The sequence below is a fragment of the Heliconius melpomene genome, chromosome 4 (assembly GCF_056956725.1).
Source record: "Heliconius melpomene rosina isolate 202511_hmr_F chromosome 4, ASM5695672v1, whole genome shotgun sequence".
Classification (NCBI taxonomy): domain Eukaryota; kingdom Metazoa; phylum Arthropoda; class Insecta; order Lepidoptera; family Nymphalidae; genus Heliconius; species Heliconius melpomene.
In genome coordinates, this window is record NC_140392.1 from 9129486 (window position 1) to 9154840 (window position 25355).

The following is a 25355-nucleotide window of genomic DNA, read 5'->3' on the forward strand; positions in this document are numbered from 1 at the left end:
AATGTACAGATTTTACCCCCTTTACAGTTTTATTATATATATAGATATAGATTACTGTAGATTTTTTTAATCAAAGTATATTTTTAATATCGTCGTTCTTTTTCGGGTCATCTATTCGCTCTGGTAACAAAACATAGCGCGGTTTTGAGCTCCGCCACTCAATCTATCTCGAAAATTGTTGATAACTTTTTTTGTGTCTCCCGCATAGTGTAAGCAGAGGGAACCTAGTGTTTAGAAACTCCATTCTCCACAGTTTTTTGAGCATTGTATGTTGAGTGGCAGAACTCAACGCTTTGCCTCAACACCAAAGCGAAGAAATGAAAATATTATATCCTTTACACCTCGAATGGGAATCGAACTCACAACCCGTCACGTTTACATTAACACGCTTGTGCCCCTGCGCCGTGCTTGGCCTCAACCTCCATAATTAATTCAATATTAATAAATCTCTTTCTCTCAGACTTCATATGCTGTTTGTACCTTCACCACTCTTTACGGATTAACTCAAAAAGCTTCAGACATAATCCAAGCAATGTCAAACATTTCTTATTATAAATACCTAATGAAATGTGACATCTCATAACGCGTTTCTCAAGAACCTAGAGATGGAAAAAAAATTCTAAAGTTCGAATCCCGATTGGAGTAGAAAAAAATATATATTTATATTTATAATAGGTGCACCAGTTTTCAAAATTAATAATTGCGTTTATCGCAATGTTTCAAATATTTCAAAGCAGGAAGTGGTATACAAAATATCTTAACACTAGGTTCCTTTTACCTTCCCTGCTATACGTGCCTATATAGCGTGAAAATAAAGAAAAATATAAAAAAAGAGAAACATGCAAAGTGACAACGGTTAGCTTCAAATACGAATGGCACTCAACAATGCTTACAGATTACGTCGGTTTGAGAGGAGCGTTGTAGCTTTGAAGACCTCTGCACATATTTGGATATATAAAGTAAATAACTTTAGAAGTGGGCGTCCTATGAAAAGAATATATTTCTGTTATATATTTTTTGAGCTTCTCGTTATATCCCATATATAATGGTGTAGGTAGAGGGAACCTAGTGTTAGGACACCCCGTTTCCCATTTTCCCTTGAATTTTCTAGGCATTATGTGTCGAGGTCAACACCGAGATTTGTTTTGGTAACCAGGGTGAAGAAGAGAATATATTATTAAAACATTCTCATGGCGCAAAGAAGCAAAAGCGCGATCACAAAAGCGACGGGTTGTGAGTTCGATTCCCGTTAGAGAGGAAAATTAAATATTAAATATTTTCATTTTCTCGCTCTAGTGGCAAAGCGCGACGATGAGTAAGATCTGCAAAATTCGACGGAAAGTAGAAAACGGAAACTTTTATTAGAGACGGGACAGCTAAAGCTAAAAAAAACAAATTATTATCCACTCCATCTCCACCATAATAAAATTCGAGTAATTCAATTAAGAAAAATCGTTCAAACGAAACAAATTCACAAACGATTGGATCAAATGCTACGAGTTTATTAAATAATAAATTTGCCGCTCGAATGTTGTTTATTTAAGTACCTTTATAGGATGGAGCGGTCTTCAAAAATGTACAAATTAAATACCATTTTACGAATCACCTTAAAAATGGCGATGAGATTTTCTGATAATGAAAAACATTTTATTGCCTAAATCGTACTTATATTTTATTATCTATATTATTATATACTAACATTATAAAGTTGAAGGGTTTTTTTGGTTGAACGTGATATCCTCAAAAGACCTCAAATTAAAAAAAAACTATATTATGTTTTTTAGTCTATATATCGAGGAAGGCTGTGTTAATTTTAATTATTATAATGTAACCCACAATGTCAGTGTTCAGAGTATTTCAGGTACTTAGATTATGCTATTATTATTTTATAAGTTTTAATCTTAAATGAAGCCATTCGTGGCACAGGGGAATAGGCATGTGACTGTAAAAACGACAGGTTGCGGGTTCAATTCTCGCTCTGGTAACGAGGCAAAGCGTGGCGTTGAATTCGAATAGAGGCGAACTTTTCAATACGCAATGTCTCTAGAATACGGCGGAATGTGAGGAACACAAGTATCTCAATTAGAACGGAGTGTGTTAACACTAAGTTCCCAGGTTCTGCCTACTCTGGTATTTGTCTTATTTATTTCCGCTTAACTATTCGGACAAAGCCACAGCTAATATCTAGTTAGCAATAAAATTATATAGAACAATGAAATAAGCATTAAAACTTAGACATACTAAAAGATTTTTACGACTTTTTGAGATAGTTTATGTTTCTGTTCACGCGTTTACCGCAATATGCAGAAATAAACTTTTGATATGAATATGTCAGTCGGTATCATTTTATTATTTGAATTTAGATTAAGACCGTCGTCGTCCTAGATCTTAACATTAGGTTCCCTCGACCCTGAAGCTAAAAAAGTACACACACTATTATAACTTCTTAAAAATATTAATTAGTATTAAAAAATATAATTTTCCACCCCTTATAAGTTTTCCTTTCAGTTAATTGTTGTAGTTTAATAATAGTTAGCAACTAGGAAAAAAATACATTTTATACTTTACTCAATAAACTATATATAGTTAGCTAACTTTTGCACGTTAAGATGTTATGAGTGGTTTTCGATTTCTCATTTACTTTAGTTTCTTAAGTAAAAAAAAAAGAATACTTTAAGCATGTTTTAGGGTTCCGTATTTCAAAAGTCTTATAGTACTTAGTTGTCTGTCTATTAGTCTGTCAAGACAAAGTAGGGGATCTCAAGTTCAAGTGAATAACAAGTAGGTCTATGGTCCCTCAGAGGATAAAAAGATACAAGACGAGCATTTACACATCGTTTTTGCAGCATTTTATATGAAATTCGCCGTATTATCAAAAAGCATGCTTACTTTAAACGTGATTATGTAAAGTCCAGTTTTCAAGACTTGTTTTAAATGTATAACACTTTTGTATAGGGTGAATAGTACAACCCTTTACACCTAGCATTTTCAATATTTTTTAAAGGAGGAACCGCAAATTGTTCCTAACCTGTAAAACCGTAACTAACTGCGCCACAGTTATTTTTATTTTAAACATCTTAAAACGTATGTGTATTATAAGCAAATAATGCATGATGCAGTTCCACTCAACTCGCAATCTCATCAGAGTTCGACAGAAAATGGGGTAACAAAGGCCTTAATACTAGGTTCCCTGTGCGTACTTTAAAAAAATTGGCAAAAAATTTTATCACACTGTACTTAATGCTGCTACAATATACCAGAATCGTTATTTTCATGTATCATATAGTACGAGCGGCCTTTCCGTCCCAAGAGTGATGACGCAATAGTCAATGTGATATATCTTTACTATATAAAGCCATATATAAACATATATATTTTATGAGTAAAGACATATTTATATTATGTATACTCTATCTTTAGTATGTTAGCTGTACGAAATCAAAATATTTTTGTATTCAAGTAAACTATTCCAAGCCAGTAAATAAAGAAATATTTAGATTTTTTAAACTAATAAGTCAGTTAACATGAGTAAAGGTTTTAAGAAAGAAAACTAACTTTAAAAAAATAATATATTTCTATATGAAAAAAAAATCGAAAATAAAAAGCTTCCGCACACAGCAGGATGGGCAGAGAGGAAACTAAGTGTTGAGACACTTCGGTCCCCACTTATTTCTATATATTGATTTCTTATATGAAAGAGTATCTTCATTTTCTCTAACGACCGAAGATATAAACATACATTGAAAATGCCGAAAACCTCTTTTTATTTTAGGCAAAGTTTTAGTATTATCACCAGTTTCACAAGTAAAGCGATTTGCAAGATTCTTTCCGCGTTAGTAAGCTTAGTTGAGCCCGCTCGGGTTAGACTTCGGGCGAAACGGCTTATCCAGAAATGGATGAAATTTTAAAATATCCACTTAAGCTCTAAGCTGTGAGCTAAATTTCTTTTGGGATTATTTTAACAATATGGGCGTTTATTAAAAATATTTTGCTGTAAGTTAGTATTTTATTATTTTTTAAAAGTTTTTTGTACAGCCTAAATTATTTTAGACATGTTATATAAATAAATAATATAAGCAACTAATATACGAGTATGTATCGTATGTAATCCGTTTCATATTTATTTTTATAATTTTGTATAATTTTTTTATTCATTATATGAAACAAATTTAAATTAAAATATATATCCCTATTATATATGTAATAAATACTACTTTAAAAAAAGATAATCTAACATATTTTTCACTCAACCAACAAAATTATATATTTCAGGTAAACTCCAGGCTAAAATAAGCCGCCGAAGTGAGGTCCTAATTAAAAATACACAACTAACCTGTAAAATGTGAAGGTCATCGCTGAATTTCGCAAATCGACGAATTTGAACCCAGTTACTTGTTTTAAATTAAAACACAAACACAACATAGTCACAAATTATTTTTACACAATTTTTTTAAACACTACCCTCACTCACTTATACTCCGATACTGACAAAGTTATTTCGTAGAGCCGTCGTAGCGTTCGAACGTAACGTGCGTAGCGTTCGGTGTAGCACGTCTGACTGCTACACTAGTCTACGAAACGCGCAAGTCCGAACTGCCGATGGCTTACTTGATCTGTGTAAAACTCAAAATTTTGTCACATTCATCTATGTTATATTTTAGTATATAATTTAAATAACTTCATAAGTATTATTTTACTTATTAAAAACATACTAGGCTATTTATTATTTTTTTCATATTCAAGCATTATTACCCTGCAATATTGCAGGGTAAGCAAATTTCAAGACACACCGTTCCCCTTTTCACCAAATTTTCAAAGCATTGTGTGTGGAGTAGCGAAACTCAACGCCGCGCTTTGCCTTGTTACCAGAGCGATGAAATGAAAATATATTTCATTAAATGTTTTAATACATTTTGTGGCCAACACAGAGTAAAAGGAATCAAACTAAATGCAGCTTTTATTTACAAAAGGCTATGACTTACTTGCGGGATTGCCAGAGAGAACGGAGCGCCAAAGGCTACGGTTTCTGCATAGCATTTTCGCCTCATGCTTTTTACGTGACCTTCCTGGGGGAATGATTAATACTGGAGTGTTATCTATACTCTCTTATAGGTGTGCTTGTGTGTAGTATGATAAGATCAACTGAAGTCTTATTTTACCTAATTTTGATAGTATAGTCGTATGTGACTTTTTTTTTTGTTATTTAATTTAAAATAAAGCGATTGATAAGCAAAACAAATAGCTTTAAAACAACCTTTTCAAGAAACTACACCCGCTAATACTTTTAAGGGAAACTTTTCGTAGGGATGAAAAACGGTCCAATTATAAAGGCATCCCCGCTTAATTGTCTTTTCTTTGTGGAAAGTTTTACATAACTTTTTTTTTAGATTGCTACGCGCTTTCTCGTTCGTGGTATATTAAGTATAGAGCAAAAAAATCACGTTACGAGGACAGCGGAAAACGTAAAGTAGATTTATTAATACTTATCGTTATTTATCCTCAAAGTTGTTGATAGCGGAATTCGTAACCCTAATGTTTCCTAAATCGTTTATGTTTTAAGGAAAAACTTGTATACGGGAAGAAGCACAGAAATATTTGGAATAATAGTTGTTATGTTTGTGAAGTATTTTTGCATGAAAGTTAGTTTGAATGGAAAATATTAATAAACAATAATTCATTTCTCTGAGTGGGAATCGAACCCAAAGATGTCACGTTACAGTCACACCCTTGTACCCTTGCGCCACTATGGCCTCAATAGAACTGAATCTGACGTAACCAAAGAACTTATGAATATATACAAAGTTCAAATCTATATTTTTTATAAAGATCAAAGATAAAAATAGTACACAAATCTTTTATAACATAATTATAATACGCCCTAAAATTTATTATGTTAAAAGGAAGAAGAAACAGCCAAAGGAAACCATTAATTTCAAACTCGAGGTCTCGATAAATAATTAAAAACAAGCATTGCAGATACTGAGAGATAATGTTCAAATTAATTGCAGCGAAAATTATATTTACTTAGTTCATAATTAATAATTTATTTTTATAACATAATATCTGTAGAATTACACTATTTTTTTTTATCTTCACGCTGTGACCCTCTCATTGCAGGGTAGGCAGAGTGTTAGGACACTTCGTTCCCCATTTTCCACCAAAATAGCAAATAAATAAATATTAAATATTTATTTTCCTCATGTGATGCTTAAATTCACAACCTGTCTTGTTTACAGCTATACACACGCCACGACTGGCCCCTCAGAATTTCATTTATTAATATGTATTTAAAAAATTCAAGACACTCAGTTCTCTGCTCTCCATCCAAATTAATAACGAAATATTATTAATAGAGTAACGGGATGGAGATGAAAATAATTAATTTTTAGTAGCATCGAAATCCCACATTCATTTCTTTCCACTATCATTATTCCACTGCGCCATAAGAATCAAAAAATTGAGAAATGATAGAAAATAACAAGAATTCAATATGCAATATCAATATTTAACACTTATAATAAGACTATGTTTCATACCTCTTTGAACCTCATTCAGCCAACTTTCCTTTTGGCTTAGAGGCTTTTACCGTGAATATTTCAGGAATAAGCTGTATCATCTAAAACGAAACGCGGCGTTGTACTTTGAGGGTTACCAGGCGTTTACATTGAATTGAGCACGCTCTTATCTCTAAATATCTGGTAAAATTTAAAATGGAATAACTATAATAAAATTTTGAATTGATTTTGAATTATTATTTGATTCATAAATAATGCAATCGGCTAAAGATTTTTAAATAAAAAAGTCTGATTTATATTTTTAGAAAGTTAGTGCTTTAACACAATTTAAAAGAAAAAAGTAACCGAAGGACATATTATTAACTTTTTCTATTCATCTATTTTTTTCTTTTGGAAAATTTGAGTTTCTTATATTTTTACCTCGTTCCTTTAAAATTATTATAAAAATTAATAGTATACTTAAGATTTATTTAAGATACTATTTTCTAATATAACATGGGCACCCTCACAAGAGTGCAGCAGCTGGCGGTTCCAATTTCGTTGCCATTGCATTTTAAAGGCTAAATTTGTGCCTAACAGACATATTTAAATGTTATAACGGCGTCGTGAAAGCAGCTTGTATCGTCTATTGTCACTTTTGTTTCATTTTTAATTCGATTTTTTACCCGACTCCGGCGAAGCGAAAACGAGGGTGGTGATTTGACTGGTATGCATGTTCATGTGTTCCCTTAAAACTTATAAATTATTCATTATAGCTTCATACATGAGGTGTCGTCGTAAGCATCATTTTGGTGTCAAATGAAAGGTCTCAATTTACATATTTCAAAAATAAAATATTGAGATTTTAAGAAAATTTTTTGTTTTATGTCTTAAAGTGTAAATCCAGAGAAGTTTTAATTTGACGACTACTTTAGTCTAAACCTAATGCAATATTTCTAAATATTCACAAAGTATTAAATTAACTCAATTATCTTAGCTGTATCCCTAACAGGGTAACGAGAGAGAACGGATCGCCGAGTGCTACTGTCTCTGCATACCTTTTTAACCTCGTTGTCTGTCATTGACCTCTTCACACATTCACTCCGAGAGGTCTTTATGCTTTTTATGCGATATTACCCCAGTGAGAGATACTATGTTTTCGAAGGTCAACCAAGGTCAAACAAACAATATAAAATAACCGAAAAAAATCAAAAATAGCCTAAGAATAAAAAAAACCTACATAATAGCAAATCACCGGCTATTCATAAATTCAAAGGAGTCTATAAGTTTGGTACAATTACCCCTCAAGCCCTTAGAGCCCGCTTAATTACCCGTCAGAATGAACAGACAAATTCCTTTGGGTGCAAACTATTCTCATGGCTTCTAACAATATTGTACTATATTTTTATACGCAGACAGTATTAAGTAAGAAATAGTTGGTTTGTTTTTATTTTCTTATTTCTTTTTATTTCTTAGTTCATTGTGATTACTTACTTAAAAATAATATTTATATAAAGCCCGGCGTTGATTACGAAAAATTTGGCGAAAAGTGGGAAACGGAATGTCCTAGCACTAGTTCCCTTTGCCTATCCTGCTGTGTGCGGGATACAGAGTGCAGCTGATTTAATCGAGATTTTATTTTTACCTATATTTGAGGCCGTCGTGATACAGATTCACAAGCATGCAATTGTAACCTCAATAGTTATGGGTTAAGAGATATAGAACTCAGCTCGTAGCGCTTTATCTTGTTACCAGAGCGAGGAAATGAAAACAATTCGTTTCCCCGAACGGGAATTAACCCCACAATTGTCGCTTTTACAGTCACAAGCTGTGTCGCTTCGCCGCGAGGTCCGCAAAAATAAAAAAATATCGAAATATCATTATTTGGTTTTTGTGACCTATATAAGTATAAGTACTTATAGGATGTGTAGAGAATGGAGTATCCTAACACTAAGTTATTTTTTTCTCTCTGTGCTGTGTGCTGTGTATTATGCAGTGCAGTTATTGTCGTTAAATGTATATTATTACCGTTATTATACGAAAATTTATATTAGTAAAATAAAAATCAAATTGGCAAAAAAATAAAGTATAATATATTTTAATATTAAGTAAAAAATAAATAGAAATATAATATTTTTTCATATTTAGTAATTCTATCAAAATTATATAATAATGTATGAAGTATAGCAACACTTTGTAAAGGCATTCAAACTTATCGGACACTTAGATAATGTTGCCCAACTTCCGGGAGCGATTACAGCAAAATTAATAACCTATTGGTGAATGAATGGGGTCTTTAAGGAGCAAACTATGGCTGCTAAGTTTTGAATTTGACACTGAATAGATAACTTAACGTCCATTTTGATTTATATTTATTTTGATATATTTAAAGTATGTTTTTTTAATTTTTGTATTAGGTCTACGTTTTAGTAGGTAAGGCAGAGGGAACTTGGTGTTAAGACACTCCGTTTTCCACTTTCCTCCCAATTTTAGGGTCATTGTTTACAGTTACACCATTATACCATTGCGCCATGAAGGCCTCAATGATTTGAAAACGATTGTAATATATACTATATAAAGTTATGATTTTTTTATAACTTTATTGCATTTAACATGAAAAATAATATTTTAAAGTTAAGCTTTCTATTTAAGTTTAAGTTTCTAATTATTTTAGTTATTTGTTACTTGCTGTTTGCCTTGATAAATTATAGTTTAAAGTTATTTATTAGTTTTTAGTCTACAATAATAAATTCGTACAAAATTTACGTTTTTTTTCAGGATAAGCGAAGAGAGTTTAGTCAAGAGACTACGTTGCCCACACACCTTCAAATTTAAGGGACATTCCTTGTTGAGTGGACGAAGCCTGCGCTTTACCTTGCTAGGACAGCGAAACGGTAACAATTAATTCCCTGAATTGGGATAGAACCTGCAACGATCGTGTTCACAGTTCACAGATATACTTCATAATATTTCTAGTAAATTGTAAATTTTACTATAAAAACGTTTTTTTTAGCTTTACAGGCAGGGTAGAAAGCGAAAACCTCGGAGCCCTGTATAAAGAAACTCCGTTCCCATCAAAGATCTATCTTTATTACTTGCAGCGGATTTCTTGAAGCAATGCGTGTTGAGTGGTAGGATTTAACACCGTGCTTGACCTCGAACGACGAAACGAAAAAATAAATATTTAATTCCTCCGGGTAAGAATTGAAACCCACAACCAAACCTGCTCACAATACAAGCTTCTGTTCTAGCACGACAACAGCCTCTAAACGAAACGAATGAACTATCCAACACAAAAATATTTTTTCAATTGAAACCAGCAGTTCCTGAGACGCGTTCAACCAAGCAAACTCTTTAGCTTTATAACATTAGCACAGAATCCCTTAAAACGACAAATCCAAAGCTGCAAAAAATGTAAATTCATAAACACGTATCTGCCACGTTATATTTATATATAATATATAGTATATACGTACGTCTGTGTTTAATCGCGGGATTGCAGGATGATAAGGGATGGCTAATCCCACCCCCGTTTCACCTAAAGTGTGATTTATTTACTTATTTTTAAGGGATGTTAAATATACTCATTTCGAATGTGACGAGGCCTCTCTGTGTAACATTGAATAATTAATGAAATGATTTCGTTCTAATATATTTTTCATTGTTAAATTGTAATGTTTGTTTAACGTTTCAAATGATTACTTTTTTTTTTGTTGGACATTTTTTTTTCTTTTTTTTTAGGTCACGTTGTATCTGACAGCGTAGGCAGAGGGAATCTAGTGTTAACATTTCCGCCGAATTGCGGGTAGCGATGAAAATAAAAATATTTAATATTTAATTTTGTCGAGTGGGAATCGAACTCATAACCTGTCGCGTTTACAGTCACACTTTGTGTCAATGCGCCACGACCAGCCTTTTTTAACGATGCTCCGGTGTTTTTTTTTAATATTTAATATTTAATTTCGTCCCGTAGGAATGGATTTCTTCGATCTGTTGTCGTGGCAAAGCGCGATGTTAAGATCCGCCACTCAACACGCTATCTATTAGAAATCAAATCCACAACACTTACTTTAGTCACTAACTTTAGTCGGAAAAAAAAATTGCCTGTACTCGTATACTAACGTTCATAACATAACGTTTTAGGGAAACTGGCCAACATACGCTTATATAACACAATAAATTCATATAAAATAGTAAAAAGTAAGTGTGTAAAGTGTTACGTAAAATCTCAGGAAAGAAATCTAGAGTTAGGGTACTCCAATGGTCCTATGTTAGGTATTTTATTATGAGCCTAACAGGGCGGTTACGTGCCGGAATATGTGACCCTAAAAAAGAGCAAGTCCATTCGAGCGAGTGTGCAAAATGTATGTAGTGTAAAATATACAGTATAAATGTCTAAATCTATATAGAATAGATAAAGATTTGAATTTTAGCTTTTATAGCAAGATAAGTAGGAGCAAACGTAGTGTTAAGACACTCCGTTCTTCATATTCTGCTCAATTTAGTGTTAAATAATGGAAGTTAATAAAAGCGATGATTTCACCGTTCTGACCGTGTTCTGTTAAAAAACTTGTTTTTTAGTTTTTTAACTAATATTTTTTTATTGGTAGAATTAGAAACTCAGAATATTTCTCCTCAAATGTACTATAAATAGTTAGTATAAATATTATATAATTCAAATTTGGTATTTAATAAGAGATAACAAGAACAATGGAATAATAAAATAATTTTATATATAAACACAAAAAGGAGATACATTTCAGTGGCAGTATCTCACGTTGTCAACTACACATCGGACCGTGAAAAGATTGCTTAATAAAATTAGCCACAGTTCCAAGTTATATATTATTTTCATTATAAAATAATATATGTTGGTTCTTATTGTCCTTTGAGGCCGTTACGTCACATTGGAACATCTTATGATTATAAGCGTGATGATGATGATGTAAGGTTCGATTTAGATTTTAAGCGAAAAACGGCAATATGCGGGATACAGCGTGAGCTGAAAAAAATATGACATTGGATTCCAACACTCAATGGATATTAAATCAACATAAAGTAAACATACAAATATTTTGTAATAAATATCTTATAATATGGATAATGTAATATATATTATATAGATACTTATTTGTTCTATGCTATTAGATAAGTATAAAAAAACAAATAAGTAAGTAATAGTAATAAGTACCTACTTATATTATAGGATTAAATTGGTTGAAGAACGAATCCCTTTTGATGATTCTTCTGTTTTGCACAATTATACAAACATACATTTGAAGATATCGTGGCGCTGTGGCAGTGTCTCTGGGTACATGCGACGGTTGAAGGTTCGATCCCTCGGCGGCGTCGCGACGGCGCGGCGTTATGTTCCGCCATTCAACACACAATAATTAGATGTAGGACGAAAATTAAATGGAAAGTAAAGTCAGCTATAGGTTTTATTCGCAGTCAAATAACAAAAACATAAAAAAGATATCGATTCTTTTACTTATCATAATATATTCGCAAAACCCTGTGCTCTGTGCTAGGATTCAACTTATTGTGTCGTAAATATTTCAACAGCACAGCCTTAACGTGAAAGCTTTTTAAAAAATTGGACTATTTATTTACTTTTTTATTGTTGACGTGTTTTATATGGCTTGTAGGTAGTAAAGATATTTTTATAGCGTTATTTATACTAGGCTTCGTATTTATTTTAGCCTATACGTTGTCGAGGACTACAAATAGCTATCAAAGGTACACTTTGGTATACAAACGTTTTATTAAAATCCGTCGAGCAGATTTTGCGTAAAAAGTGATCAACAGATATACAGATAATTATTTAAGAAATATTTTTTTTGGCTTCTGTTGCTTGTATAAAAACCTTTAGAAATATTGTTTTTAGTTTATATTCGATGTACAGATTTGTATTTCTTTTAAAATTTTATTATATTTTACACATTGTTTTAAATTTTAGTATTCTATGGAACAATATACAGGTTTTATCGAGTGTTATTTTATACCAGAAAATCGTTTAATTATGTAAAAATATAACATTAGTATATTTTAATGATAATTAGTTAGTTTTTTATTCCCTCGAGTGGGTTTCGAACCTACAACCTCCGCGTTACTCTCATACACTTGTGCCCTAACGCCACGAAGGAATGAAATATTTATGTTTTTATATATATTTAGATTTTTAAACCAATATGTAAAATGTTAAAGAAGCTTCGTATGTATTTGAAAAATAAATGTAATAAGATAAGGATACTTTAATATTTTCAGTTCGACCATACATTTATATTTACTTGCTATTTTATGATCGAATCGAGCGTATTCCACGCTAGCTTTACTAATATTTAAAAATATCTGAACTATCAAAGTTACTTTTGAATGTTTCAGTTGAAATTTCATAGATTATATGGCTGCAATAAAGTTGTATTGGATAAAATATAAAATCTGACGCGAAAAATTGTAATTTTTTGGTGTTTTATTAATTTAATAAATAAAATTTTATGTAAATTCCTACTGGAACGACAACACAGTTTTTTCCATTGATTAATAAAATATTGACGCCACTCAACCTCAAGAATTCGGCGGAGAGTGGGTAACAGAAGTGTTTTCATGGAAATGGAGTGTCTTCACACTATCTCTACCTATCTGAGGAATAAAAAATTTTTAAAGTCCTTGCCATGCAAGCAAAGCCGCAAACAACGGCAAGTATTACACAAATTAGGGCCCGCATAGTATATTAGAAAAAGGGATATATAATTCACTATGTATTACATGAAATTATCTTTACAAAGTGTACAAAGTTAATTAAGTTTTACTTTTGGTGAAACATGTTGAGCTAAAAAAGTAATTTTCGTGTGGGAACGTGTTGGGGTTGAAGTACAAGCATTCTGTTACGTACCAATTTAGCATCTTCCATTTTAAAATTCTATACATTTTTCTTGTTTCTTGCTGAGCTCAAAGTTTTCGTTATAGACTTAGTCTTTGCGACTTTCTCAGAGTAATATTCTAAAATGAAATCCATTTATGAAATGAAAAAATATATAAATATACTTTTTTTTTACATACAAGTTATTTGAAAAAACCAGTCGTGGCGCAAAGGAACAATTTGACTATAAACGAGGCCGTTTTGGGGTTCGATTCTTACTCGAGGAAATGAAATATTTAATATTTTAATTTTTTTCGCTCTGGCGTCGAGGCAAAGTACGGCGTTGAGTTTCACCACTCAACAGGAAGTGCCTCCATAATTCGGCGGAACATATAGAATGGACGAACATTTAAAACTGGGTTCCCTCTGCCTACCTTGCTGCGTGATATAGCGTGACGCTAAAAAAGTTATTAAAAAACATAGAAACATTTATATTTAAATCAAAACCAACTAGTTTTTTATCCAATGTCGATATGTCAGAATTTAAATTGAAACTCGAATGAGAATGGGTTATATCAGTTCACCGTAGCGTGTCATTACTAGGTAATAGTAGCAGGATCAGACCAGCTCAAATTGTTTAAACGAAAAAAAATTCTATATTCACGCTGTATCCTTTATATAAGAAATAGGCAGAGAATACCTAGAGTCCAGACACTCGGTTCTCTACTTCTTTAGCCACGAACTCGACGCCTCGAATTGAAAATATTAATTGATTTCACCGAACGGAAATCGAACTTAAAACCGTTACGCTCACATTAGAAGGATTTCCCACTAAGCCACCATCTCCACTGAGAAAATATAATTAAAAAATATATATTCACTTTCTTATGAACATACATAAAGATATATTACAATGACGAGTGGAGTGTATTAACACTAGACTCCCTCTGCCTACCCTTCTAAATACGAGACGCAGCGTGAAGCTGAAAAAAAAAATTACCATAATATAAGATACATTACTTAAGATATCATAATATGTAAGGAACATTACCATCTTTATTTCATTACTTTGTTTTACACAGCTCGTAATTTAGCAAAGATACTAGTAACCTTTAACAGAATACATAAAAAATCCAATTTCTCCATCAAATTCCAATATCAAAAGCCTTATAAAATGTTTCCCATAATAACCACATTTTCCATTCAGTTCAATTTTCCCCCAAGAAGAGGCATAAAGAAATGAGATAATGAAGGTTGGTGGTACCGAATTCGTTTCTGATTTAGAGCGCTGTAAACAATCACGGCGTTTGGCATAGATACGGATATATTGTGATTTCTATGACTATTTCGTACATATATTATTTTGGTGCAAGTTATAAGATTTATTGATGCTATCCTAACGCAGGGGAACAGGGTTCCCGTTCGTAAAAGTGAAATATTTTGTTTTGTTTGCTTTAAGAATCTTTGCTTTAAGAAAACAAAGTGCAGCGTTGAGTTACGCCATTCAATATGCAATGTCTGAAATTCGGATGGAAAGCGGTGAAACAGAGTTTTTATATTAGGCTTTCTCTGCCTACCATGCTATGTGGAAAGCCTTTAAGGTTAACAAAAAAATCTCAAGGTTAATTTCAGTGACAATATTATTCAAACACTCTATGCTGTCAAATAATTCATCATCATCATCATCACAGTTAATCAGCCTGTCCTCGTCCACTGCTGGACATAGGCCTCTCCAATAATTATAATTAAATATAGTTATAATAATTATTATGAGTGAGAATTAATGAGACTACAAAAACACAATTTTATATAAAACGTAATTGTCTATATTGCGATCTATTACAGAATTTACCAAATATATTGGTATATATCTCTATTTGACATATATATGCGATAAATTCGCTTGTTTAGCAATTGCCCACTCCAGCCTATTCTGGCATTAGTACAAAGTACCTCTAGCCTCGGCGCTCTCATACAACCTATTTACCCATTTGGCAAAAGATTACATTTGTATAAAATACACACGAATTTAAGTTAAAAAACTAAATATTCTTTTATTTTATGTTAGTATAATAATTTTGTATTAAATTTCTTATCAATATTTTAGGGGAGATAACGTTATCTCCTTTATTTTTTAGGGTTCCGTACATAATGAAGAAAAAACGGAACCTAAAAACTTGAAATATATCAACATGAAAAGGCTTTAAGGCACCCTTTTGCTAACCAGTGTGAGAATTGAACCCTCAATTATTAAAACTAAGAAACGAACAACTAAGCTATAACATCTTCAAACACAGCTGTACCATTTACTTCATATGAACATAAAAATGAAATGAAAAGGCTAAATATATAGAAATCAATAAGCTTTCACGTTTGGACCACCCGCAACATCCTCGGCGCGGAAGTGCCTCCTGGCTTTATTTCCGACACACCATAAAAAGGTCGCGATGCCAAGAGGCTGGTATTTGTACGTTTGTTTATAACTGTGCTGATTTCTCCCACACTTGTATTTGTATGTATGACTCATTCAATTTATGTATACTTGTTGTTTGGGTTCGATTCCCATTAAAGAAAATAAATGGCACAAAAGCAAAACCCGGCGTTCAGTTCCGCCACTGCCTCAAAGAACTCGGCCGAATGAAGGGGACGGAGTGTATTAACACAAGGTTCCCTCTTGCCTACTCTACTATATGCGGGATACAGCGTAAAACAAGTAGGAATAAGTAGAATTAAATCAGTTATTACATGAAAATTCCAATATAATTAAAGCCCACTTTAGATTTCAACTAAGATTAGCATCGAATATGAAACTGATATCATAAACAAGGCCCATAGTTGCTGTGCAGTTGATTTATTAAAGCAAATTGCGGCGATATACGGCGGAAGTGACGTCATTACCCTCTATCGCCCCAACCTCGTGTTGTTCAGAGGATCTATGAATTGGTATAGAATTTGAAACGATTAAATATTTTATTTGTGAGTATTTTATTGTTTTGTGTCATTTGACAAGAGGATACTTTAATAATATCGAAAAATATATATTGTTTATATTTTTTTCACACGCAATGCCTCCAAAATTCGGCAATAAATGGGTAAATTCTTTTAAAGGTAGAGAGTGTCTTAACACTGGGTTTCCATGTTCCATATGCCTACCCTGATACAGGTGGTGTTAAAAAAATATAAACTTTGTTAAATTTTGATACCATATCCACCTAACTACTCTCTACGGTGGACGACCAGCGTATGTGGCTTCCGCAACTCGGTTACATGCTATTACTGGCCCTCGCGAAGGTGGAGCTGAACTTTGTTTCCGCAAAAACGAAAATAAAATATGTTATGGCTAAATTTTCTAACTAAACTTTTCAGACATCCGCAAAAAATTCGGATAAAACTCAATTATTGGAAAATGTGAACTGTCGCTTTAGTGACATATATATATGTATATACATATATACATATATATATATATATATATATATATACATATCTATTATCCATACTACTACTCTAGTTATTTTTCTTTTGCTCTGTTACATAAATTTTCTTCAATTAGAAAGGTGGCAAAACAAATTTTGTGTCTACTCACTTATATTAGTTTCACTTTTTACTATACTTGAGGCTTTGAGAGCAGATAGAGAGAAATTGTCTTAGAATAATTACTCTGTTCCCTACTTTTGGTATTTTGCTTATAAACATTGCGTATTGACAGAACTTAACGCCGCGCTTCGTCTACTAGGGGGAGGAAATAAAAAAAAAGTAAATATTCTTCTATGTGGAATTCGAACTCATAATCATCGCAACGCTTTCCCACTGCCTAAAGCATACCTCACGCTTTATAAAAACCATAAAATATAAAACATTTACAGATTTTATTTTATGACTATAATATTCTAGAATAAATAAAAAGAGCAGTAAATTTCTATTTGCATTTAACTTTTAAACTGAACCTGCCGCGCTAAATCATTTCAGGTATTAAGCCGTAACGTGCGATTTTACGCATTTTCCCATTTAAACTATTACACATAAATTATCTAAGCTAAAACATTTTTCTTTTTTATTGTAAATTTTTTAACATAATATTTATATTTTTGTATTTCCTTGGACTTATTTTATTTAAATAATATTGATGACATTTGAGAGATGGGAATATTTAATTTAGCGGAACTTAACGCCGCGCTCTCCGTCAATCATTAAAAAATCGTTTAAGGATCTGAATATACGTGTATACGTGAATGGCGTATCATAATATACTTTTATTTTACAATAACCTATATATACGCTAAGCGTAGCGTATAGATACGCTAGCTTTACGTTGTATCCCGCACGTAGCAGGGTAGGCAGAGGGAACCTGAGAACCTAGTGTTAAGATGTTCTCATTAGGACACTTCCATTCCTTACTTTCCGGCGAATTCTGGAGGCATTGCATGTTGAGTGGCGAAATTCTACGCCGTGCTTTCCCAGAGAGAGGGAATGAAAATATTAGAATTTTCATTTCCTCTAGAGGAAATCAATTCCACATCTTGCCGCGTTCACAGTCGCACGCTTATGCATAGAATATATTCGTTAAAAGTTGCGAATTTCCCTTATATTTAATTGATTTAAAGTATATTTTACAAATTGATTCCAAAGTCAAAGTCAAAACCAAGTTCTTAATTCAAGTGTAGTAATTAAGCAAATAAACTTATCAAACAAAAGTACCATTACTCACTTCCAATAAAATTATATCCATAAGTTGAATGGAAGAATACACAGAAGAAATAAAGAAATATATGAAAGTGGTTTCTGGACAAAACATCAATTTAATTTATTAAATGAATGATAATTAATGAATATTATACTCATATTAAAAACTTATTATCCAGAAATCTCAGGGTATTGAATTTAGTTGGAAAGTATTTTTTAAAATTATTTTCTGTTATTATACTTTAGACATATATTAGACAACTTTGTAAGACCAATTTCTGAAATTCCGACTTTTTTCATATACCCAGAAAGAGAAAATAAAAAAAACATTACTCCAATGGGAATCGAACTTACAACTGTGGCTTCCGGTCAGGCGCTTTCGCGAGTACTGGACTCTTAGGTTCCCTCTGCCTAACCTGCTATATGCGGGACATTTTCGCATATACCACCTCTGCACCATCCTCATCTCCTAAAACATCACTGTCAGCAACTGGGATCAAATCAATCGGTAATGATTCTTTGCTCCCAAACGACAGATTTATTACGATCGTAAAATATAACAATGGAGATTTACACTTTATTAGAAAACGGTATGTTTCTATTCCGTTAGTATATACTTAGATGGAAATAGTACTATTGAGTTATTTTATGAATGGGTTTTTTGTCTTGTCTGTATGTGGAGAGCCTGTATTAAAGAATATATTATATTTTGAGTATTAATAATTTAAGCTGAGTTGAGGCCAGTCGTGGCCCAGGGGCAGAGAGTGTGACTGTAAATCCGATTGGTTGTGGGTTCGATCTCCACTCGAGGAGATGAAATATTTATTTAAATTTATGTTACCATTTCTTAGCTCTGGTGTCGAGGCAAAGCGCAGCGTTGAGTTCTGCCACTCAACACAAAAAACACGTTAACGTAACAAGTTAAAAGTAAATTGTTTATAATTATATATTTTATCAAACATTACTTAAAAAACAATCCAAACCGTTCAAAACAATCAAAATAAATCATTTTTAATTAATAAATCTTGTAAATAAAATTCATAAATCTATATGAAAACAAGCAATGAAAAATTCAAATGACGAAAGTGACGTCCAAAAATTACGAGAACACAAGTTTTGCCTGTCGCGTAAAACTTTTAGCAATTAGAGAGTCTCTCGGGTTCCCGGAGTAATATTAAAAGGCCCGTGCTTTACTAGGTCATGGAAATAAAACTATCAACAATACAAGTACTTAGTGAAATTACATTGCCAACTAATTTTATATCAACTTCTCTCCCACCTTGGAAATTGAGGAATGGAGACGGTGTAAATGAGGAAAATCGTTGTTGAAATTTTTCTTTTAGAATTCCTATTGACATTGACACCCGACCCGTTACAAAATGGAATAAAATTATTCTCATCGTCAATCTCTTTTTTTTTAATATTGGGAAGTGCTAGACAAATTTAAGATTAATATACTGATGCTGTGATTGATAGCAGCTTAAGTAATTAAATTGGTTAAATTTTAACATATAAAACCTATTTTTAACGAATAATTAATTTTATTTTTAAAAGCTTTTATTTAACTTGCAATGTATATATGTGGGTTCGGGTGAAATCTTAGAGCTCAATTTTGAAGTAGATATCGTCAACCGATTGAGCGGAAATTTTGTATACACGTTTACTTTGGATGACAATGCACGATAAAATATGTGACGTCATTCTAAATGTAATATGGCGGACCATGCAAGATGGTGGAATTGTTATTTTTAATGTACTTCTACAATATGGGTATCAAATAAAAGGACTCGTTGAGAGCAACTCGAAAAATAATGTGATATCACTCTAAATCCCATAAGGAGGAAATCGAAGATAGCCGAGTATCTATTTGGTCTACTTCTACAATATAGATATTAAATGAAATGGGTCGTTGACCGTAACTCTAAAAATAATGTGACGTTATACTAAATCCAATATGGCGGAACATCTAAGATGGCGGAATAGTTATTATTTATGCACTTCTGCAATATGGGTATCAAATGAAAGATCTTGCCGAGAACAATTAGAAAAATAATGTGACATCACTTGAAATCCAATAGAATTGACACGATTCAAGTTTTTTGTGCTTTCATATAATGAAAGGTATGTTCGTACGATTGAGCTGAAATTTTGTATACACGATTGGTTTGGATGACAATGCACGATAAGGTTTGTGACTTCATTCTAAATACAATATGGCGGACCATCCGGGATTGCGGAATAGTTATATTTCATGAACTTCTATAATATGGGTATCAAATGAAAGGGCTTGTTGAGAGTAACTGGAAAAATAGTATAACGTCATTGTAAATCCAATATGGCGAACCATCCAAAGTAACAGAATAGTTATTTTTGATGCACTTGTACATTACGGGTATCAAATGAAAGGGCTTCTTAAGAGCAACTTGAAAAATGATGTGACGTCATTTCAAATCTAATAAGGCGGACCATCCAAGATGGCGGAATAGTTATATTTAATGCACTTCTATAATATGGGTATCAAATGAAAGGGCTTCTTGAGAGCAATTTGGGAAATAATGTGACGTCATTCTAAATCCAATATGGGGGACCATCCAAGATGAACGAATAGTTATTATTTTTGCAATTCTGCAATATGGACATCAAATGAAAGGGCTCAATGAGAACAACTCGAAAAATAATCTAACGTTATTCTAAATCCAATATGGCGGACCATCCAAGATAGCCGAATAGTTAATTTTAGTCTACTTCTACAATATGGATATCTATTGAAAGGGCTCGTTGATAGTAACTCGAAAAATGTGACGTTTTTCTAAATCCAATATGGCGGAACATCTAAGATGGCGGAATAGTTATTATTTATGCACATCTGCAATACGGGTATCAAATGAAAGGGCTTGCCGAGAATAATTAGAAAAATAATATGACATCTAGTGTGAGAAACCTTCTTCCTCCTGGCATTAATCCCGGCTATTGCCAGGGTCTGCCCTCCAACTCAACCTACTCCACTTTGCGCGGTCTTTTGCGTCCTCGGTGGTTAGACCATTGGCTCTCATATCCGGCATCACGACATCCAACCAGCGCTTCCTTGGGCGTCCAGGAGGTCTCACTCCAGAAACTGATATAGCAAGGCACTTGCATCCGACATAGTTCTTAGACCGGCGCGTAACGTGGCCAAACCATCTCAGGCGGCGCTCTTGGAACTTATCCGCTACGTCATGGACCCCAAGACTACCTCGAATGAATGTGTTGCGTATGCGGTCAGACCGCGTTACGCCACACATCCACCTTAGCATCTTCATTTCCGTGACGTGAAGCTCCTGAGTGTGCCGAGATAGTGCTGGCCAACATTCGCTGCCGTATAAAAGAACCGGTCGTATGATGCTCTTGTATATCAGTCCCTTGAGCTTGGCGGTTTGCTTCGGTCACAGACCACACCAGTGACCTCCTGCCATTTGGCCCAGGCAGCACTTATCCGGCCATGGACATCGTGATCGATGCCTCCAGACTCGTGCATAACGGATCCAAGGTACCTGAACTTTTCTGACTTAACGGCTGGCTTAGGACCTATAAGGATCGTGCTCGGGTCCGGGCTCCCGCAGGCCATGTACTCGGTCTTCGACACATTTAGTTTAAGACCGCCGTTCTCAAGCATACCCTTCCAGAGGTTCACTTTACGCTCCAGCGTCAGTCGGTTCTCGTCAATGAGTGCTATGTCGTCGGCATACATCATCAGCCATGGAGGCTGCACTACATTGAATAAGAACGGACTAAGAGTCGAGCCCTGGTGAACCCCCACTGTAATCGGGAAGGGTCTAGTGTTGCCAACAGCATTCCTAACCATAGAAGCGGAATCGTGGTACATGTCTCTAGTGTGAGAAACCTAGCCAGTGGTAACTAAAAAGTAAAAAATAAATTATAAGCAAAAAAACATTTTTAGAAAAAGCTTTCATTTAAACGCTTTAAAAAGGCGAAAATAAAATTTGTCTTTTAAATTTTAACTATCAACTCATAACCTCATTGTACACAATTTATATGATCATAAAAAAGTATAAAAAAAATTTTAAGTTAAACGGTTTTATATTGCAGATAAATGTACTAAAAGCTAAAAAATAATTTCATAGAAATTATGATTACTAAAATTTAATCGTGGGGCACGTCCAATATCTACAATTGAAAGACATAGCGTGAGACTTCACCCACCTAGTGGTAAATAGCAAGTGTCCCCACGATTTTATTTTAGTAATCATAATTTCTATGAAATTATTTTTTAGCTTTTAGTACATTTATCTGCAATATAAAACCGTTTAACTTAAATTTTTTTTTATACTTTTTTATTTTTAAGTTTTTAGTTTTTATTTCTCATGCTATTCAATTCGTTGAAATGAGGCTCGATGTCTCATTATTGCAAGGTTAATGGAGAATGTTACGAACGACCCCCCCAGAGGTCCAATAGAGGGACAAGGCTATGTACAACAAGATGTGCCTGAATCTTGAGGGGAAAACGCTAACGACATATCATTTTTATCCACCTAGTGCCATACAGTTCTCGGCGCGCTTTTACCTTTTACCTTGGGTGGTACCCCTAGCGACGTATCATTTTTAGGCACCCTATAGCCACACAGTCCTCGACAGGATACCAGATCTTGACTTAGGTGGGAGATTCATATTGTAATTGTGTATAGTATACTGTATTATACTTACCAAGCCCTTTATTTTGATACCCATATTGATGGGATTGAAAACTACATTATCCGCCATTTTGTAGCAGTGGCCATCTTTGATTTTGATTTTGTATAGTGCACTGAATTCTACTTGACAAGCCCTTTCATTTGATACCCATATTGATGGGATCGAAAAAACTAACTTGTCCGCCATCTTGTAGCGGCGGCCATCTTGGATTTTGATTTTGTATAGTCCACTGAATTCTGCTTGACAAGCCCTTTCATTTGATACCCGTATTGATAGGATTGAAAAAAACTAACTTGTCCGCCATCTTATAGTGGCGGCCATCTTGGATTTTGATTTTGTATAGTCCACTGAATTCTACTTGACAAGCCCTTTCATTTGATATCCATATTGATGGGATTGAAAAAAACTAAGTTGTCCGCCATCTTGTAGCGGCGGCCATCTTGGATTCACAATAATATTGAATATGGATAATTGTATTGTCACTAGAATCAAAGGCGTATACCAAATTTCAGATCAATCGGTTAACGGGAAGAGGGTTAAATTTCAATTACTAAATTTGACCCAAACAAACAAATAAACGGGGTGAGCTAAATAAAACCGTTTAATAAAAGCTTGTCGCGTTAATCAATATTTAATTAAATTGAAACTTTAAAAATTGAAACTTAGCAGATTTTACATAATTAAATTAGCACTAGTTTAGTTACACAAGTAAATCGCGCGACAAGCTTTTATGATCATATAAATTGTGTACAATGAGGTTAAGAGTTGATAGTTAAAATTTAAAAGACAAATTTTATTTTCGCCTTTTTAAAGCGTTTAAATGAAAGCTTTTTCTAAAAATGATTTTTTGCTTATAATTTATTTATCAGAATCGTTTATGCTCTGTAAATGTGTGAGATATGTAAATAAAAAAAAAATATTGACAAAAACATTTTTTTAAATTTTCTAAAACCTTAGAAAAATAACAAAAAAAATTTTAAATGTAGATTTTTAAAAGTATTTAATTGAACATGTGTTTCATCGTTTTCTAGAATTCTCCCTCTAAGGGTGCAAAAAAGGGGTTGAAAGTTTGTATAGATTTTTTTTAAATCGTCACCAATTTTTATAAAATTTGAAATTTAGACTCTTAAACGTATTTAATTGAACATGTGTTTCATGGTTTTCTAGAATTCCTCCCCTAAGGATGCAAATAAGGGGTTGAAAGTTTTTTTGGAAAAATCTTTAAAACGCCACCGATTTTTATAAAATTTGAAATTTAGACTCTTAAAAATATTTCATTGAACACATGTTTCATGGTTTATTAGAATTCACCCCTACATACGTAAGCGAAGCTGCGCGCGTCCGCTAGTAATCTATATATATAAAAGGACTTGTCCTCACTGACTGAGGTAAGACGCGCGCACAGCCGTAACCGCTGTGCGTAGAAACGTGAAATTTGGACAGATGTTTACTTTCGTAATCTGAACATCCACTAAGAAGGGATTTTGAAAGATGTTAATCCTAAAGGGGTGAAATAAGGGTTCAAAGTTTGTATGGCAAAAAATTTAAATCGGCACCGATTTTTATAAAATTTGAAATTTAAATTTTTAAAAGTATTTAAATGAACACTTGTTTCGGGGTTTATTAGAATTCACCCCTAATTACGCAAGCGAAGCTGCGCGCGTCCGCTAGTTATTTTATATTTTTTGGTGATTTTTTTAAAAAAATAAAGATTATAAACATAAACATAAAAACCATGATTATAAACATAAAATCGTTTTTAACCCACTTTTAATTATTACTGCGAAGTCAAAACATGCTTGTTCTGAGAATATTTCTTTAATGGGCCAGTAGTGTCAGAAAATCGTTACCCCGGTTACAAATGAAACCACATCGCATTTATATAAAGGAGAGTGAACTATCGTTTTTTTTTTAATATGAAAACCTATTTTTAATTACTACGTATATTTTTTATTTATATTTCTCCATGCAAATACTTGGTTTTCGAAAAAAATAATTATACGAATTTTTATTTTTATTTAAACCTTAATTCTTTATATATGCATTTCTGATTTTTATTATTAAACTGAACCACTAGAATAAAAATTACATTTTGTATCTCAAAATTGCTGTATCTTAATGTTGATCTAGCCTATTTTCATAACATACTTTCATTATACGAATTAAACCTTGTTATTTTTATTTTGTACACACTGTGTCCTAGATTTTGAACCATCACCAACCTCTATGAAATAGTGTATTAATAATTTAAGAAAGAGAGTAAAAGAATGTTTTTTTTTTCAGCTTCACACTATCTTACAGTTTATGCATAAACATAAACAATATGAATATGAGTATATTATTTACTGAAGTATGTATATGAGTATATTATTTAGAAGAGTAGGTGGAGGTAGTGGAGTAAGTAGGCACAAAAGAAGCTAGTAACAAGACACTCCATTCTCCATATTCTGACCGAATTCCAAAAAATCAAAATGAAAATAGGATTAAAGTAGGATTTTGTTTTAATTTTTTTGCTTGCCTTGTTAAGCGAGGAAATCAAAACGTTAAATATTTACTCCCCCGAGCGGGGATTCAAATCTACAACCTTCGCGCTTATAGTATGCCTCTGCACCAGGAGGGCCTCATTC

General features: G+C 33.0%; 1 protein-coding gene across 1 annotated transcript in view; it reads right to left on the reverse strand.

The window, feature by feature from the left end:
• Positions 1–4502, reverse strand: part of LOC146539673 (uncharacterized) — a 63199-nt gene extending 58697 nt beyond the window's left edge. The window contains exon 1 of the mRNA XM_085184962.1: positions 4334–4502. The gene's annotated coding sequence lies outside the window, so the exon portion shown is untranslated. The remainder of the gene's footprint in view (positions 1–4333) is intronic.
• Between the last annotated feature and the right edge of the window lie 20853 nt (positions 4503–25355).